This window comes from Rhinopithecus roxellana, chromosome 13, assembly GCF_007565055.1.
Source record: "Rhinopithecus roxellana isolate Shanxi Qingling chromosome 13, ASM756505v1, whole genome shotgun sequence".
Lineage (NCBI taxonomy): Eukaryota > Metazoa > Chordata > Mammalia > Primates > Cercopithecidae > Rhinopithecus > Rhinopithecus roxellana.
The window spans coordinates 12,589,830-12,596,776 of NC_044561.1; positions in this window are offsets into that span (position 1 = coordinate 12,589,830).

The following is a 6,947-nucleotide window of genomic DNA, read 5'->3' on the forward strand; positions in this document are numbered from 1 at the left end:
TATATAAAGAATACCTGTAGCAGCTAACACTGTAGGTTTCAGGTGGGAATATGTCTGTAGGGACATGACCCTAAAATGCCAAAATAGCTGATGGGAATTCCTGTGTTCCCCGTCTTGGGGACATGGAGTTTTCACTTGGCTGAAGAATAAGCGTATATAATGAGGGGAAAAACGGGTGGAGGGTGCCAGAGATCTTCATTTTTCCCCACTCACATTTACACTGTGCTCTCTTCTGCCCTGCTCTCTACCTTGGGAAGCTAACCTGTGTGGATTATAACAGCCTGGCCCTAGGGCTTCCAGTTTTGTTTGGCAATAAGGAACCCCTCCGCTGAGATCAGGATGAGGAAGGAGGGCGGGGTATTTCTTCCTCTGACCCCCTCCCAGCAGGGTTACTTTGGGTCAATCTCGCCCACCAGCCAAAGATCGCCAGTCCTTCTAAGGAGGCCATGTCTACACAATTCCCCTCCTTTCAGGTTTTATTCCTTTGGGTCCAGGAATGTAACAGGTCTGAGGTCCTATCCGTGGGATACTGAACTATTCCTTGAGGTTTTCCCGTGTGCTGCCTACGTCTTTGTAAATAGTCCCTTTATTAAACTCCCCTTGAATTATCTTAACTTGAGGATGCCAGATTTTTCCTCCTGGACATCTCATGATGTACCAGGAACAAGGTCCTCAAACCAAGAAGCACACTGCAATCAATTGCTTTTTTAATGACTTCTTCCAGTGTCCTATTGCATTAGATGCCTACTTGAGAAGTCTGTTTCTAATTGGGTAATTTTCCATTATCTCCTGCTCACCATTAATTGCGAATTGTTCGAGGCCCGTAATTAACTAATTAAATATTCACCATATTTTTAATGGGAATGTTTTACTCTGCATTAATTGTGTGGACATTAACGTCACAGTTACCCTCAACCTTATCAGTATTTGTCAGCAACTTCCCCACTATGCAAAGAATGAACAATAGCTGAATCACGGTGTTCAACATTTCTTTGGTATCGGTTTTTCTTAGTTATTTCCACTTTTAGCTGATAAATATTTTGTGCAAGAATGAAGTCTTACATCATCATTTTCTCTTAAGTCACAAAAAACTCTCCAAAGCCTTTTTGTACAGACTTGTTTGCAAGCATCAGTAGAGTCAGAATCTGTGTCGAACGTGCTAATGTCTAATCAACATTATTCCAAACACTGTCAATTGTGTAGACATTCTAACACTGGACTCTTTCGGGAGTCATGGAATCTGTGACTGTAGCAAGAATACAGCCTGAAAAAAAAGTGTTTACCCTTCCTCTAAACTTCTTTGCACTCAGGCTAAAATGCACGTATCCCCCTAGGGGAAATAAAAGCTGAAACTGCTTTTCCACAAGAAGTTTAGGAAGGAGGTATGCATAGCAGTTTCCCAGGAATGATAACATCTAACCGTTGTTTTTTCCAAGCCAGAATCCTTGCAATGAGTTTGTACCACTGGTAGAAAAAGGTTGTTAATCAGTCAGAAAATATTTCTGTGGTTACTCATGGTGTCTAGTATGTGTACTGACAGACAGTAAATTGGATACATCCTACAAAGATGGTGGATGCTGGCTTTTTCCTGTTACTTGCAAATGTATCCGGTGTGTTCTGTAGCACATGGTGCGCCAAAAACAGTCAACAGGGTATAAGTAATTGGTGGGTCCTCATCAGTCATTCTGCAGAGCAGACTGATGCCCACAGCCAAGGTTTTCATCAGATAGCATTACTTAACAAATCCACCCACGCAATTTTCATCAGCTTCATTATCAGCAAAAGCTTTTCACTTCAGATTTTGACACGTTCTTACTTCAGTTATACGTAAAATCAAAAGTCATCCCCCCCAAAGCATCAAAAAATAAGGGAATAGCAGAGACACATAAGGCTGGTAAGCGTAACTATTCTGTTCAGGGGCAAGGAGTGCTACCCAGTGAGTTTGAGTGCCAAGTTTACACAAAAGTAGATTGTGAATCTGTATAGATGTCCCAGCTGTCTTCTGGTTAGTGGTTTCCAGGAATATCTTTTATCATACTTTTTTTTACTTTCAATGTTTCCATGACCTTTTATTGTATGTGTGTCTCTTGTATATATGACACTTACATAGATTTAGACTTTAAAAAATTCAATCTGACGGTCTTTTTTTCTTCTCTTTTCTTTTATTTTTTTTTCCTGACAGGGTCTCGCTCTGTTGCTTAGATTGGGGTGCAGTGGTGCGATCTTGACTCACTGCAACCTGTGGTTCAAGTGATTCTTCTGCCTCAGCCTCCAGAGTAGCTGGGATTACAGGCGTGCACCACCTCACCCAGCTAATTTTTTGTATTTTTAATGGAGATGGGATTTCTCCATATTGGCCAGGCTGGTGTCGAACTCCTGACCTAGTGATCTGTCAGCCTCGGCCTCCCAAAGTACTGGGATTACAGGCATGAGCCATTGTGCACGGCCCTGACAGTCTTAACTCATGCATGGAATCCATCTATGTTTATGGTATCAGAATGATTGATAAATTTGGACTTTTCACCAACTCACCTTTTGAATTATATACATGTGTGTATATACACACACACACATAGATGCATTCATACCTTCTTTCTTTTACAGATCTGAAAATTTGCCTGCTCATTCTTTTTTGCTTGTTTATCTTTATGATTACATTCTTTATTTCTTTAAATATTTCAGTCACATAATTCAATAATCTATAGTCCCCGGGGCTGTAAAGCTATTGTTTATTGCCTCTGCCTGTTCTCACTCACAGAGATTTGGTGATCTTTGACTATAAGCCTTTTGCTTGATATTAATCAGGGTAACTCCTGTCAGCCTAAACTGGAAATACTTTACTCCAGAGGAGGCTCTCTTCTGCTTCTGCTTCAAGCCAGGAATGCCACTCTCTCAGGATTGCCTCAGCTCTCACATCTAGGGCCTTGGCCTGGCACAGAAGCCCCGGCTCAGCCTCCCTACCTCATGGCCTCCCCATGGCTCTGCATTCTGGACTGCCTCTGCTCTCCAGAAAACAGCACCCCAACTGCTCTGTATTCTGGTTTCAACTCCTATTGTAATATTTTTGGTAGGGAGTGGAAGAATCATTGGAGAACTCCTTTACTTCTTGTAACTCTCCTAATTCCTCAAAGACTGTGTCTTAACGAGGTCTGGTTGATTTGCACCAGAACATTTTCTTGGTGACTGTGGTCAGGCAACAAACTAGAAGCCAAATAATTGGGTTTGGGAGATCACACCTTGCAAAGTCTTTTAAAATTTTTCTTGAATGGATGTTTTCTAGTGCACCATTATGGTTCGAATTGTATTCTCCCCCAAAAGATATGTTGAATTTCTAACCCCAGTATCTCAGAATGTGATCTTACATGAGATAGAGTCTTAGCTAGGTGCAGTGACTCACACCTATAATCCCAGCACTTTGGGAGGCTGGGGCATGCGGATCACCTGAGGTTGGGAGTTCAAGACCAGCCTGACCAACATGGAGAAACCCCATCTCTACTAAAAATACAAAATTAACTGGGTGTGGTGGTTCACGCCTGTAATCCTAGCTATTCAGGAGGCTGAGGCAGGGGAATCACTGGAACCAGGGAGGTGGAGGTTGCGGTGAACCGAGATCACACCATTGCACTCCAGCCTGGGCAACAAGAGTGAAACTCTTGTTGTGAACTTCCTTTAATATTTTTTTGTAAGGCAAGTCTGCTTAACAGTGAATATTCTTAGTTTTTGCTTATTTTGGAATGTTTTAATTTCACCTTCATTTTTGAATGATAGATTTGTTTTATGTAAGATTCTTGGTTGACAGGAAATCAGCTGTTAGTCTTAATGTAGCTCCCTTTTATGTGGTGAGTCATTTTTCTCTTTCTGCTTTCAAGATTTTCTCTTTATGTTTGGCTTTCAACATTTTGACTATGATGTGTTTAAGTGTGGCTTTCTTTGTATTTTACTACTTGGAGTTTGTTGAGCTTTTTGTATGTGTAGATTGGTGGTTTTTTAAAAAATAAAAATTGGAAAGTTTCCAATCATGATTTCTTTTCATCCTTTTTCTGTCTCTTTCTCTCCTCTCTTTCTGGTAATCTCGTTATGCATATGTTGGTGCACTTAATGGTTTCCACATTTCTCTGATGCTCTGCTCATTTTTCTTCACTCCTTTTTCTTTCTTTCTTTCTTCTTTCTTTCTTTCTTTCTTTCTTTCTTTCTTTCTTTCTTTCTTTCTTTCTTTCTTTCTTTCTTAGATTGCATCATCTCTATTGATCTATCTCTCAGTTTGCTTATACTTTCTCTGCTAACATTCTTTTGCCAAGTTGAATCTAATGCTGAGCCTTTCTAGTGGACTTTTCATTTCAGTTATTGTTCTTTTCAACTCTAGAATTTCAATTTGGTTCTCTTTTTAAAAACCATTTATGTCTTTGTATTGATATTCTCTGTTTGAAAAGTCATTGTTACAATAATTTCTTTTAATTCTTTAAACCTGGTTTCCTTTAGTTCTTTAAACATATTCCTAATATAAAGTCATTGTTTGCTACGTCCAGGATCTGAATCCTCCCCTCAAAGGCAATTTCTTTAGCTTCTATTGCCTGCTTTTATTTGCCTCCTGTGTATGGATTACACTTTGCTGTTTCTTTGCAATTCTCATAATTTTTTGTTAGGAACCATATTTGTCTGTTCTTGCACTGCTATAAAGAAATACTGGCTGGGTGCAGTGGTTCACGGTGTAATCCCAGCACTTTGGGAAGCCGAGGCAGGTGGATCACCTGAGGTCAGGAGTTTGAGACTAGCCTGGGCAACATGACAAAACCCCATCTCTACTAAAAGTACACAACTTAGCTGGGTGAAGTGGGGGGGGGTGCCTGTAATCCCAGCTATTCAGGAAGGCAGGAGAATCGCTTGAACCCGGGAGGCAGAGGTTGCAGTGAGCTGAGATCGCGCCAGTGCACTCCAGCCTGGATGACAAGAGCAAGACTCAGTGTCAAAAAAAAAAAAAAAAAAGAAAAAAGAAACAAACATACAAACAACAACCTGAGACTGCATAATTTACAAGGAAAACAGGTTTAGTTAGCTCTTGGTTCTACAGGCTATACAGGAAGCCTAGTGGCTTCTGCTTCTGAGAAGGCCTCAGGAAACCTTACAATCATGGTGGAAGATGAAGGGGAAGCAGGCCAGTTCTGTATGGCAAGAGCAGGGGGAAGAGAGAGAGAAAGAGGAGGTGCCACATACTTTTAAATGGCCAGATCTCACTCACTCTACAAGAAAAGCACGGAGGGAGTTGTGCTAAACTATTTATGAGAATCCGCCCCCGTGATCCCAACACCTCCCATAAGGGTCCACTTTCAACCTGGGGATTATAAATCAACTTTAGATTTGGGCAGGGACACAGATCCAAACCATATCAGGAACTGAACATTTTAGATAATATTTTGTAGCAACTGTAGATACTGCTCTCCTATTCCTTCCAGGGCTTAATGTTGTTGTTATTTGGTTTGTCATCTATTTACTTGTTTAGTGACTTCAGTGAACTAATTTTGTGAGGTCTGTTTCCCCTACAATGTGTAGCTTATGATGCCTCTGCTCATAATTTTTTCCTCTTGTTTTTTTTTTTTTTTTTCTCTCTCTCTTATCCTGGCTTCCTAGAGGTTGCACTTGGGTCTGCATAAACCACGTATTGATGAAAAGTTGTGCTTAAGCCCCTTCAATTGGATTGGTTTCACCCTTTACTTTCGGCTGTGAATGTGGTTTGGAGACATCTTTCACAGCTCAGGGTTCAAGCTTGCCCCATGTTCAGTCAGGAACTGATAGCCCAGCGTTTCTTTCTCCAGTCACTCCTGAGAGTGATCAGCCTGGGCATGCATGCGGTCTTCCAGACCACCAGGAAATGAGTGCAATTTTATTTTTAACCCCGGCTTCCTAAGAATCCCCTCTGAGTCAGATTAGCTTATTGTTCAGCCATTGCTTGGTCAGAGGTTAGGCTTCAGCCTCCTGAGCTAGTGTGTTTTGCTGATGGATCTGTATGTGGTTTAGGGAATGATTTAAAGTCTGCCACACTTTCCACTCTGATGTCTGCTGTGTGGGTGCAGCCTGGCACGGGAGCACAATATTCTGTGTCCTCAGGGATGACTATAGTCCTAGAACCACTATTCTTGGTTATTTTTTTTACCTGGTTCTCTGTTAAATTTCTGGCCTTACATTTCACTTGATGGCATTAGTATCTAGTCCCTCCTTAATTGCTGGCCACCAAGATTTCCATTATTTTTGCCAACTTCTTCGCCATGCTTTCCAAATAAAGTTAGTCCCCTCAGGAAAAGCTGTGGAATTATCCATCCCTAAGGCCTGACTGTCTCCCTGGGCAGAACCTCTGCACCACTGCACCAGATCTGAGGATACGGAAATCAGCCTGTTTCTCCAGGAGTGACATCCTGCTCTGTGAGTGGGCACTGGAGTGGAGTACGGTATCCCTTGATCTCAGGTTGCCCCTCTTAGCATGGAACCCCTGCCCTACCAGGGGGTTAAGGTCCAGCACTCCTAGCCTGCTATGCCTACTGCAGAGCCCTTGCCTTAGGAGGGGGAGCTGAGTGGGTAAAGGGAGTGTCATGGGTTGAAGTGTTATATTGGAATTAAAAATGACGTGTTGAAGTCCTAACCCCTAGTACTCCAGAATGTGACCTTATTTGGAAAGAGGAGGTTTGTAGAGGTAATCAAAGTAAAACGAGATCACTAGGATGGGCCCTAGTCCAAGATGACTTGTGTCCTTATACAAGGGGCAACTTGGATGCAAAGACAGACATGCACAGAGGGAAGACAGTTTAAATACACACAGGGAGAATGCCGTGTGAAGACAGAGCGATCCACCAACGAGCTAAGGAGCACCAAACATTGCTGGCAAACCACCAGAAGCTAAGAAAAGGCAAGGAAGGATCTCCCTTCATATTTCATAGGGAGCATGGCCCTGTGGACAC